The sequence below is a fragment of the Myxocyprinus asiaticus genome, chromosome 17 (genome assembly GCF_019703515.2).
Source record: "Myxocyprinus asiaticus isolate MX2 ecotype Aquarium Trade chromosome 17, UBuf_Myxa_2, whole genome shotgun sequence".
Classification (NCBI taxonomy): Eukaryota; Metazoa; Chordata; class Actinopteri; order Cypriniformes; family Catostomidae; genus Myxocyprinus; species Myxocyprinus asiaticus.
Genome location: NC_059360.1, coordinates 20,920,535 through 20,934,530, shown reverse-complemented (window position 1 = coordinate 20,934,530; position 13,996 = coordinate 20,920,535).

Genomic DNA, 13,996 nt, shown 5'->3' with positions numbered 1-13,996 from the left:
TATGCATTAAATTGAACTGTTTATGTGCACTGCAATGTATTGTAATGAAACATACATAATCTTTTAATCATAAATGCTTAGGGACTTGCAGTCCTGTTACATTAAACACTAACATCATTTTCCAATGTTTAGATAATGATAATTATTATAAAAAGAACTAACTCAGATAGGTCGGTAGGCAGGTAGATAGATAGATAGATAGATAGATAGATGACACTGCGGAATGAGACCTCAGTTGTTACAAAAAAACAAAAAAACAAACAAACTGTGCACCCTGACTCCCAGAAGTTGTGTAACAGCCAGCCATTCAGATTGGAACTGTCAATTTCAACCAGGTCCTGCCATTTTTGTGTGGAATATGGATTGTGGGTGGTCCGTGGATGAGCTGTCTGAGGCTGAATCTAGGTAAAACAGCAATACCTATAAAGTTTCTACAAACTGTACAATTGCTACACCCGTTGGGACTACTGCACAAACACACACAAGCGTACACACATACACCTCATTTGGGCAGGTGTTGGAAGGGTTGCTGCCCCGTACTCTCTCCCACTGGAAATCTCCACTCTCCCCCTGCTGTGGAGCCGGTCAAAATGCCAGCACAGTTCCACCTGGACGAAGCAAACCCTGTGGCACCTGACGGGCCGGCGTCAGTGTCACGCCAGGCCCGAGGCACTCACCCTTGACGAGAACACAATGGTATGCAGGCTGCCGGCAGACACGGGCAGGTACCGATAATATTGTTAATCGTGCAGAATGGCAAACAGGCCTCTTAGGACAAAGAGGGATGGCGGTGCAGTGATTGGAGAATATCCCCTCTTCTATTTTTTCATCCTTTCTCACCATTTAAGCACAGAAAATTTCATTTTGCAAATTTTCATTTGCTATTTTCCACCTCACAGCATCTATCAGCCAAGGTGTTTGGTTCTGATATAAGGGAATTGAGAGTTTTGCCTTTTACAGCAGGGTATGAATCACCAAATAATACCCCCCCTCCCCCTCCTCCCAACTTCAGCCCTCATCCCCCTCTCATTTTTAATCTAACTCCAGCAACAATGAGTGCACATTGCTCCACAATCACAACATTGTTTCATTTCTGTTTCCATTCATCTGGATACTAGCAGATATTCTGCAGGAGCATTTTTTAAAATGAGATAAGCACATTTCTTTCCCCTACAAGCATGTTTAATTTCTCATATATTTTAAAGAGGCTAAATGGCCCATCTGGGTTTGCCGAGCATCATCTACTTATGTTTCATATTTTGTGTCGCATCCCATTAACATCGCATTAAAAAAAGAAAAGAAAGCTTCATCTTTTTATACGTACAGTAAACAGACATCCATATTCTCTGCAGTGATTCAAAAAGTCGTCTGAAAAAAAAAAAAAAAACCCCAGAGGGATTATGAGTGAGATCAACTTCTGTAAACTGTGTTAAAAAGGCTTTTCAAACTTTTGAGAAAGACATAAATTAGAAGCTTAACTTATTCTACAATCCTTGTTGTCAAGGATGTTGACCAGAAAAAAAGTTAACTCAATTAAACTACAGAAGTTGTCATCTTGAGAGTGCCTTTATAACACTAAATAATCAAGGTCATGATGAGGAGACTTGCAGATGTCGAGTGAAAATTATATTACTTACGCATAAAAAAGAAGGGCATCTTTTGACATCTCTACAAGCAAAAGTGAAAATTGTTTGATGAAAAGATTCAGAGCGGAGGCATCCACATGTTACTGGGTTGAAGATAGAAAAAAGTGTTTTTTTATGTTGTGGTCATGGTTTTTGTTACATACAAAAAGAAAAACAATTTAATTTAACATATTGTCAGATAAGGGTATGTCATTAGCTGGGTTTCTATCCACATATTTTTATGCATATTTTGGGATATTGCATAAAAAATCCTGGATGTATGCACCAAGGTGTGAGTGAAATAAAAAAATAAAAATAAAAAAAACCCTCTTAACTTTCTCGCTTAAGGTGGATAATTGTTTTAAGTGGCTTCCCCAGTGACTATAACTTTCATTGTGCACCAATTTGCCTGAAAGCGATGATTTTGTTCTCTTGAGCGTAGGGGATGGAAAATGCTTTATTCGCAAATCTTCTTATGCAATATTCTGGTTTTTCACATAAATTTGAAATTTGAAACCAGACTGATCTCATCAGATTTACGTCACAATAGCAACATTTTTGCAAGCCAAAATTATGTGCATCATTACCCATTTGGCTGCAGTTTCCCAGTGAAATGTTCCAGCGGGGGGGGGGGGGGGGGGGGCACCTAAAGCGAGTAAACACATGTTGTAATCAGATGAGGTTTTTAAGGTTAATATTAGATGGATGTTTTGATGAGAAAACTTACCTCCCTAACCTAAAACGTTAACCTAAATCTAATCAATAGTGTCTTAAAATATAAATGAGAGGTGAACAAAACAGGCACCCTTACCCCTTACCACCGCCTAAACCTAACCAGTAAAATATAAATGAAAGGTGAACAAAACAGACATCCTTACCCTTTACCACTGCCTAAACCTAACCGATAGTGTTCAAAAGCAAATTCGACATGAAAAGCACATTTACTGAAGAAACTACTTCAAATCGTGTTGCTTCTTTGGCACTTTTGCTTCACTTTCTTTTCGAGTGTCCTGGCTGGGCTTGAGGCTGTTCCCTCTAAGCTGCATGCGTGTGCAGCCACGCACTTCTAATATTACTCCCGAAAAAAACATCTGCGCAATGCGCACAGACTCTAAGGTGTGTGGGAAAACCTAGAGATGTCTTTCATTAGAGCTAAATGTATGCTCAGTGTTTCAACTGGATTCCATATAAAAGTAAATTTTTTTCCAGTATGGAGCTGAAACTTTGAGTGAAATATTTTGTGAAAACAAGGTGGAAATACACATTAAGTCATGAAACAACATACAAATAACCACATTTACTGTGAGGCACGAGCGCTATGGTGAATGCGGAAATACGACTGTGCACCCGAACGGTTGTTCTTTATGGTCAATGCCCGTGCCGCGAGTGATTAACATAAACAGTCACTTATGTCTTAGGTGAATACAAGTAGGTGCAAAAAAATACAGATCTGTGCTTAAGATGTTGCAGTGTAAATGCACTAATTCAGGTTAATAGATCTGCCTCTGTCTCTATCATGTTGTTAATATTAATAAAACAACAGTATTGAAAAGAAAGCTGAGTGCTCTTTATTTGCTGTATTTTTTTTTTATATTAGCCTACTTTGTTCTTAGTTTACTTTATACTTAGGCTACAATATTTCAAAACATTAAACAATGTTTACTTAATTGAAAACAACTCTAAAGCAACATGCCATTGTTTTAATTAATTAGGATAATATGTACATTAAAATTGTACTTTTTAAATAAAGGATTGTATTCATTAGCATATTAGCCTATATATTTTTAATGTGGTATTGAAATTTTCAAATATTAAGAATTGTGAAATTTCACCAGTATTGGTACCAACAAAAATGTATATATATACAGTACTGTGCAAAAGTCTTAGACACATAAGACATTTCACAAAAACATTTGTCTTAAGATGGTTATTTTTATCTTCAGCTTTAATGTGTCAATAGGAAATATAAATTCTAGACTTCCAAACATTCCTTTTGCAAATATAATAGAATATAATAGAATAGAAGAGTACTACAACAGATGGTATGGCCCCCATAGAGCCCGGATCTCAACATCATTGAGTCAGAAACAATTGAGACAGCCGAAATAGATAGAAGAACTGTGGAAAATTCTCCAAGAAGCTTGGAACATCCTATCTGCCAACAACAAAGAAAAACTGTGACCAGGTGTACCTATAAGAATTGGTGCTGTTTAGAAGGCAGGGGTTGTCACAACAAACATTGATTTGTATGACATTAATGATAAGTTAAAACTATTTATGGTATTATTTCATCACTATGCAACATTTTTCACAAGTGCCTAAAACTTTTGCACAGTACTGTATATACACACACACATACATACATACATACAGTGCATACATACATACATACATACAGTGCATTCAGAAAGTATTCAGACCCCTTAATTTTTTTTTTCACATTTTGCTATGTTGCAGCCTTATGCTAAAATTATTTAAAAAAAAAATGTCCACATCAATCTACACTCCATACCTCATAATGACAAAGCAAAAACCAGATTTTTGATAACTTTGCAAATTTATTAAAAAGAAAAAAACTGAAATATCACATTGACATAAGTATATTTCCCCTTACTCAGTACTCAGTTGAAGCACCTTTGGCAGCGATTACAGCCTCATGTCTTTTTGGGTATGGTGCGACAAGCTTTGCACACCTGGATTTGGGGATTTTCTGCCATTCTTCTCTGCAGATTCTCTCAAGCTCTGTCAGGCTGGATGGGGACCATTGGTGGACAGCCATTGTTAGTTCTCTCCAGAGATGTTCGATTGGGTTCAAGTCCGTGCTCTGGCTGGTCCACTCAAGGACATTCACAGAGTTGTCCCTAAGCCACACTTGCATTGTCCTGACTGTGTGCTTAGGGTCATTGTCCAGCTGGAAAGTGAACCTTCGGCCCAGTCTGATGTCCCGAGCGTTCTGGACCACGTTTTCATTAAGGATATCTCTAAATTTTGCTGCGTTCAGCTTTCCTTCAACCCTGACCAGTCCCCCAGTCCCTGCCGCTGAAAAACACCCCCACAGCATGATGCTACCACCACCATGCAACTCTGCTGGGATGGTATTGCACACCTGATGAGTGGTGCCTGGTTACCTCCAGACATGACGCTTGGAATTGAGGCCATACAGTTCAATCTTCATTTCATCAGACCAGAGAATCTTGTTTCTCACAGTCTGAGAGTCCTTTAGGTACTTTTTTTTGGGTTTTGCATTTAGGAGAGGCTTCCGTCTGTCCACTCTGCCATAAAGCCCAGATCGGTGGAGTGTTGCAGTGATGGTTGTCCTTCTGCAAGTTTTTCCCATCTCCACACATGATCTCTGGAGCTGAACCAGAGTGACCATCGGGTTCTTGGCCACCTCCCTTACCAAAGCCCTTCTCCCCTGATTGCTCAGTTTTGCCAGGCGGCCAGCTCTAGGAAAAGTCCTGGTTGTTTCAAACTTCTTCCATTTAAGAATTATGGAGGCCACTGTGCTCTTGGGAACCCTCAATGCAGCCTCGAAATAATCCTGTCTCTGAGCTCTGCAGGCAGTTCCTTTTACCTCATGGCTTGGTTTTTGCACTGATATGCATTTTCAGCTGAGACCTTATATAGACAGGTGTGTGCCTTTCCAAATCATGTCCAATCAGTTGAATTTGCCATAGGTGGACTTCAATCAAAGTGTAGAAACATCTAAAAAATTATCCAGAGAAATGGGATGCACCTGAGCTACATAGCAAATACAAGTGTCATAGCAAAGGGTCTGAATACTTATATGTCAGTTTGATATTTCAATTTTTTCTTTTTAATAAATTTGCAAAGTTATTCCACATTTGTTTTTTGCTTTGTCATTATGGGGTATGTAGTGTACATTGATGTGAAGAAAACAAATAATTTAAAGCATTTTAGCATAAGGCTGCAACATAACAAAATGTGAACATAACAAAATACTTTCTGAATGCACTGTATATATAATTCTACTCAGGTGAACAAAGGTTCCGCCCAGTAAAAATAGGATTTGCTCAGCAAGAACAAAAATTAGAGGGAAGTCTCCGAGTCCAGGTGAGCTGTTGTAGTTGATCACATTGGAATAAGTGTGTAAATTTAGGTGGATCTGTAATACAAGCGTTAAAATGTATCATTTTTTAAATTCAAAAGTGTTTTGATATAAAAATATGTGCTTATAAAGTCATAATCAGCCATAGTTCATCTTGATTTGTGTGAAAATGAATAAAATACACAGTTGTTGTAGCACCTCTAGTGTTAATTTCACAAGGAAACTACAGCAAAACATAGAAAGCGGCACATAAAACTTATGTTGCAGTTTGCAAAAATGTAGTTGCTGGAAAACAACACTATTCATGCAACATGATGCCAACACTGAGATAATGCTATTACAATGACTTTCCAGACAACATTAAAAAAAAAAAAAAAAAAAAAAAAAAATATATATATATATATATATATATATATATATATATATATATATATATATATATATATATATATATTATTTATTTATTTATTTATTTATTTTTTTTGTTTACATGCAGTGACCTCAAAAAGTTTTTGAAGACTTTTTGACTTTTAAGCTACATTTAAAAAATGAATTTCATTGCATAGATCTTAACTAAGTGGCATTTTCAAATTGTAGACCTTTTTTCAGAACTAGCTTAACTTTTCTTAGCAATTTATGCAAACCATCTGGTCCCAAGGTGATTTTTATTGGATGTACCACTAAATTAGTTGTTTTAGTGAAGTCAGTTCCCTATAGGAGTCAGTCACACAGGAGTCCTAGCAGAGTAACCACAGGTGTAGTTCATCACACTAACTATGGACATGTTCCACTGCATTTCACAACCAGAAAGTGTCCAAATACTTTTGCCTTAATTTTTAACAGTATATTTATTGTTTTACCACTAAAAGCCTAACAAACTTTTTTGTGAAATGTTTCTCTTAACAGTAGTGCTTGCCCTATCTCTTTTTTTTTAATTTATTTATTTATTTATTTTTTTTAAAGATAAATGCCTCTTGGTTTGATATTTTGTTATCAATGCAGTGGTATTAATACATTTTGTGGCCAAAATTTGTGTCCAAAGTGTCCAAATACTTTTTAGGGCCACTGTATGCTGAAATTAAAATAATTTTGCATGTTATGTACGTTTTATAATATATCCACATACAATGCCACAAATGTTGAATGCACTTTCAGGACAACGGAAGCTGAAGTTCATCGATATCCCTCAAATAATTATTATAAAAGGGACCCCTGTAGCTCTTGGAAACCCAAACCGAGGACAGCTTTTTTGTGTCCTATTCTGTCCTCACTGCTGTCAGAGCTGGGCAGTATGGAGCAAGGCTCCTGCTGCTGGCAGACACCATGGGCCGCAGATTGAGTGACAGCAGCAGCAGCCCTGGTACATCTGGGGTGTGATTGGAGCAGAGAGCTGAGCAGAGGATGTGTCACAGACAGCACTGCATCACAGAGCCCCACTCTTTTACACCTGACAACATCCATATTCATGCACCCGGACTCCCATCTTTTGCCAGACGTGGCGATTGGAGCCTTTGCTTACAAATCACAGATAAAGACATGCTCACTAAAAGGCTAGAATGCATTCTGCAGATGGCTTGTTTGCTGTGATATTTTAGGTGTGAGGAGGAGAAATGCTGGGAAACAAAGATTTTTTCACAACAGACTCAATGTTTTAAAGATATCTTTTTTCATTCAGGTATGAATGTAAGGACTCACTGTAAAGATCTTGCAATTTAAAGCTTATGGGTGAATCTCACAAAAATAAATCTTGGTCACATTTCTTCTCAAAAAACATTTGCATGAAGAATATTTAGCCCAATTTTGCCACACCTCCTAAAAAAACAAACAAGCACACACACACACACACACACACACACACACACACACACACACACACACACACACACACACACACACACACACACACACATGTTAGATTAGCTATCCTTATGAGGACTCTCCATAGACATAATAATATTTATACTGTACAAACTATAGATTCTATCCCCTAACCCTAACCCTACCCCTAAACCTAACTCTCACAGAAACCTTTTTGCATTTTTACATTTTCAAAAAAACATCATTTAATATGCCATTTCCCTTGTGGGATCCGCTGGCTGGTCCCCACAGTGTAGGTGATCTCAGGTTTTACTATCCTTGTGGGGACATTTGGTCACCACAACGGAGGTTTAACCTGTACACAAACACACACACACACACACACACACACACAAAGCTGCTGCAAGCTTGACAATGTGTCTATGATATTAGAACAATTTAATGACAGGCTATAATGGGATGGTATGTTTGCATACTCTAATATGCACTTTTGTTTACAGCTGCTATAATATATATCAGATTGCTCTTCAATCGCAACTCTTTTACAGCTCTGACAAAAATACAAGGCTAACAAGCCTACCAAACAAATCAAGATTAGGAGTAAGGACTTCCATAGCACGTCTTGCGCATTTTCTGCGCTGACCTTAAAATGAAGAGCTCGACACAACATCTGGTTCATCAGCTGGATCCTATGCATCAGCGGGCAGAGGGACACACTGGGACAGGTTTGGTGGCTGCCTTTGACAGCAACATTTAATTTCCAACATAATCAATTTATGTGCAGCTCCATAATAACCATCTGTGTGCTGCAGTGGAGAGCTTCTTAGGAACGATGCATTTCTTTTCAAATGTCTCAGCCAGGAGGAAGACAAGTCCAGCGTCAACATATGGAACTATAGAATCTCTGTGAGGGCTTTTCTATATGCAAAAATGCTAACTTCCTGTGACTATAGCTTGTATTTCATTTGACAAATTAATAAATACAGCCAGAAGTCTCCAACAATATCCTTGCTTAAAATACCAGCATTGCCGGTTTTGGATGCTGATGTCTCCACCAGGCTTCTTTTCAAGCTTAATCAGTAAGACATCCTTGGTCAACCAGCTTCACCAGAAAGACCATACTAGTCGAACAACACCAAACTAGTACTAAAGCATAAACTAACCTGAACCAGCATAGAAATTAATGTTGGTCTAAGTAGGTCTTTGCAGCAAGGATTCTAAGGCTACGCAATTTGAAGGCAAAAATAGAAACACCTCGCCGGTGCGACTCTGGCCTCTAACAAGGTTAGTCCTTATGGCAACGTGACATGCACCCTCTTCCTCACCTTTGGTGTCAAAATCCGGCGAAGAACGTGCCACTCACGCGATTATGGATTCACCTCCCTGAGCCAATTACACCAGGCCTGTCATGGCTGAATGCAAAGAGCAGCTCGCGCACAGACACCGACAGACCCGACTGTGTGATACGGGCTATGAAAACTGAATCTCGCTCCCTGCCCTCTGATCCTAGTGCATGCTATTAAAGTGGCATGCATAGCAGGGTAACAGCTAACATCTTGGCACACTTCGACCTTAACCAAATATCCAAAGGTGAAAGAGAACTTGCCTTGTACAGCTGAAATGGATGTGAGATAATGCTGTGCTGCTCTCAATGATATCTGATAAATAATTGCTAAGTTGGATAGCCATTGATGTAGAGCATCCCTTATATTGATTTTTGTATGCTTGTATCCCTACCTGGTTTCTAAATTAGCTTAAATAGCAAGACTTCCTTGGTCATCCAGCTTCTTTAGAAAGGCCATGTTGATTGACCAGTATTTTTGCTAGTGAAAAGCATTCCTATACTGGTCCACTGGCCAGGGATGCATTTTCCGTACAACTACGTAACTCACTGCTTAACTACAATTGTACGATGCATCATTGGAGAAATTAACTAGCCAGTGAAGACTGTTGCCCGAAACCATAGTATGTCGCACATTTATCATTCGAACCACAGTTGGTTCAACAATACAGAACTGTTGTTAATGACGTTACGCAGGGGGTGGATGTGGATATCAAATTATAATAGCTAATTTCTCCAGAAAACTGTTTAATGTGCGAAAGTTGCTAAAGACACGAAAACTGCATGCGCTGTGTAATGCAGTGTCAACACTCTATGTGGTGAGCTACCATGGAAGCTAATCACATCGGATTACGTGTGTAAATGTAAGTGAGTATGTAATACAAGTGTTAAAATCTATAGTTTTTCAAATTATGCATCAGAGTAAAAGTGTTTAGTGTGAGTAATAGTGCGAAAATTACGTGTTTATTTAGTCATAATCAGCCGATGTGGTCGTGATTTGTCTGAAAGTGAATTAAACGCACAGTTGTTGTAGCACCTCTACTTTAATTTCACGAGGAAACTGCAGCTAAATGTGGAACGCAGCAGGTAAAAGTCAGTTTGCTTTAGATTACAGCCCGCAATTTACAGTGTAAGTACACCGAATTTACAGCATACCTTTTTTGTATTAATAGTGTAACTACACAGTACATACTTGTAGGTATAAGGGAACAATATGCAAAGTTTGGGGAATAAAGGGGTAACAACCTGGAAAATTACAAATAAATTATACTGTAAGTATTTTATAACTAAGGGGTTACTATTCTAATATTACGTGGTTTATGATCTTATACTATGCTTAACAACAATCTTACTTTGAGAGCAATTAAGCAAGAACATACACAGCGTACCTTTTTGTAATAATAGTGTACTTACACATATAGGCTACTGTAGGTATTTTTTAACTACGGAGTACATACTCTATTATTACAGGATACATGGGTTTTTTTTTTCTTCACTACTGTCATCTGATGGAGTTTTGGTTCCTTGCCATTGTTGCCTTTAGCTTGCTCATTGGGGGCTTAAATGACTATTAATATTCAGAAAATATTATCGAACTAACTGTATTGACATTATTGGATGAGAACACAAAACTTGAACTGAATTGAGCTGAATAATTACATTTCTGTCTTGAGCTGCTTTATAGCTAAAATGGAAGTATTTTTCATAATTGATGCAGTTTGAAACATTACTGTTATTTTTCTGTTTATTACTATGAAGCTGCTTTGAAACAATCTGTAGCCTATAGTATAAAGCGCTATATAAATAAATGTTGACTTAACTTGACATGATGGAGATACTATGTGGTATATATCCTACTATGCTAAACAACAATCGTTTGGGAGCAATTTAGAAAGAACATACACTGCATACCTTTTTGTAATAATACATAGGTATTATATTATAATATATATATATATATATATATATATATATATATATATATATAGAGAGAGAGAGAGAGAGAGAGAGATAGATAGATAGATAGATAGATAGATAGATATAGATATATATATATATTATAATATAATACCTGTAATCTAAAGCGTTACCAAATTATGTTACAGTAAAATTTATTCTATGTGACTAGGTTGAACCAATCTAAACTAGCATGGAAGTTAGTTCTGTTCTAAGCCGGTCTTTTCAGCAGTGATCTAAATAGTCCATCTTAACAACACAAGTTTTCACTTGGCATTTTTGCTATGCAGATTTAACAAACAAGACACACTGATAATGACCTTGGTGACCTTAATACCTAAAACCCCTTCCGTAGTTTGTGGAGAATGACTTTTTTACATTCTCACTAAATGTGACACATGGAGTGCTGTGTGTCCTTGTGAAACCTGCAAACACATTTTCCCTTTCCTCTAATTGACATGTGAAGAATCCCGGCTGCTGGGAGGCTCTCTGTGTGCCCCAGTGCAACCCTGGCCACCTGGACATAATAGCCATCAGCTGCCACCATCACCAGAATTCTTTGTCGGCACCGCATTACAATAATCCCCCCTTAATTTATCTCACAATGACTGCTGCAAATGTCTGTCCTCTACTGGTTGGGATGAAAGAGAGTGGAGAAGGATTTCTGATATGCAAGACATATTTAATAAGTTTATTTGTCTACTAACTGAACACATCTGATTGTGGGATTTTCTATATCAGATCCTACATCCATCATATACTCATTTACAATTCATGATTAAGTAAGATATTAGTGCATGAGTTTTCATTTACTGTTATTAGGTCCCAAGCACCGAAAGTGCGGAGACCCTATTGTTCTTCTAAGAATTATTAGGGCCCAAGCACTGAAAGTGCTCTGGCCCTATTGTTCTTCTAAGGATTATTATTAGGGCCCAAGCACTGAAAGTGTTGAGACTGTATTGTTCTTCTAAGGATTATTATTATTAGGGCCCAAGCACTGAAAGTGCAGAGGCCCTATTGTTCTTCTAAGGATTATTAATATTTAGGGCCCAGGCACTGAAAGTGTGAGGTTCTATTGTGCTTCTAAGGATTTTTCTTATTCTTCTTTTAGAGGTTTTCGGTACTTTTGGGGTACTTGCGTGAAAACTCTTGAAAGTTTGCACACACATCAGAGTCATCGGCCATTAGGGCTTGGCAAATTTGCAGGGGGGTGGGGGGTGGGGGTGGTTGGCTCTGTAGCGCCACCTTGAAGATGGGCTCTGTAGCACATCCCTTTTGAGCTACCATCACCAAAATTTGTACAACAGGTAGTTGGCCATTTTGTATCGTTTGAAAAATGCATGCTCTGGAATTTGAAATACTCCTCCTAGGGATTTCGTGTTACAGGTACCAAATGTGGTTGACATCATGTCAAGACATTGATAATGCTAAATTGCGAACAGATTTTTGATATGCTGCAAATTATTATTTGTTTATAGGCTATATGTGACACTGCTGAACAAAGCTGTACATAATGTTTATATAGGTTAATTATCCCAAGTTTTTTCCATAAGTAAACGGCCACAGTATTCAGCTCTGAATTCATTTATTAGTTTTAATTTAGCTAGAAGCTGGTGTGACTTGTGTTGACGGTGTTTGTGTAATTGCATATTCCTATATGTTAGCTAATATTCAAAATATTTGTTTGAAATTTCAGTGAAATTTTTGAAACTATTTTAGGTGCCATTCACATGCTGGAATGCATTTGTTGTTGTTGCAATAAAATTACACACAGCGCCACAAAAGAGCAAAAGGTATGTGTCTCGACTCAAGATGTTTAACAATTTAGGTTCTTTTTAACTTGACATGATGTCTAAAAATGCGAACAAGCCGACAAAGATGTCTATCTAGCGCATGTTTACATTGAAATCAATGCAACAGGACACAGAGGGAAGATCCATGAGCAGAGTTTATTAGAGAGAGTAGTCTGCAGGCAGAGGTCAAACCAAATAAGCAAATACACACAATGCAAATAAATCCAAATCGAGAGACAACAGGGGTAATCCAAGGAACAGGCAATGGTCAAAACAGGCAGGCCAACAAGATAGAAAATGCTCAGAAATGCAAAACAACTAGGTGAATTTGCAAGACTTCACAGTGAAGTGAAGCCAGAGCAGAGACTAAATACACAGGGAGCTGATGAGGGAATGGCAAACAGGTGTGTTTGAGAATGGCGGGAGGAAAGGGATTCTGGGAATTGTATTCCAAGATTGAGTTAATACTCAGAAGAAGGGGATCTCATGTAGACAGATCTGGAGGATGCAACAAAATCAGCACGGTCGGACACAATAACGTGTTCAATGTGAACGGCCCCTCAGTGTAAGACTGGATCTCTGTAGAAAAGTTTGATCACACTTGCCTATTCTTTAGGAGTTTACATCATGATGGCACCGCGGATGGCCACCTCAGTGTGGAGCGCTTCTATTGTTTTGTTGTTTTTGTTTGTTTGTCCTGTGTTTAGTCATCTTTTTCCAGTCAGTTTTACCAGAAACGAACTGCTGAACATTCGACAGAATATACCAATCAATCTTTTCCCGGATTTTGAATATTCAGACATTTTGTTTGACATTTTAGTCGGAGGCATGGCTGTATTGTTTAAATGCGCTATGAGACACAGGCGAGGGAGATGAGCCGGTGCGCTGGTCAAGTTCCGTTGGCGGGGCTTTCGAACAATGCTGCCGAGCATTCATCTTGCGAATCTCCGCTCTCTCCCTAACAAAACGGCGAACTACATCTCCTCATCCGCACAAACAAGGACTTTTCAACCTCTGCTGCCTTGTGCTTCACAGAAACCTGGCTGAGTGAAGCCATTCCGGACAGCGCATTACATCTGCTGGGCTTTCAGCTGTTCAGAGCGGATCACATCGCGGAGTTAACGGGGAAAACGAAAGTCGGTGGAACACGCTTTTACGTCAGTGAAAGTTGGTGTACAGATGTAACAACATTAAAGAGGATGTGCTGTCCTAATTTGGAAGCGCTCTTTATTAACTGTAAGCCTTTCTACTTGCCGTGGGAGTTTTCTTCATTTATTCTGGTGAGTGTTTACATCGCGCCAAATGCGTGTTTGAATGCCGCGCTGCAACAGCTGGCTGATCAAATCACAGACACGGAACAACAATACCCGGACTCAGTTATTATTATTCTTGG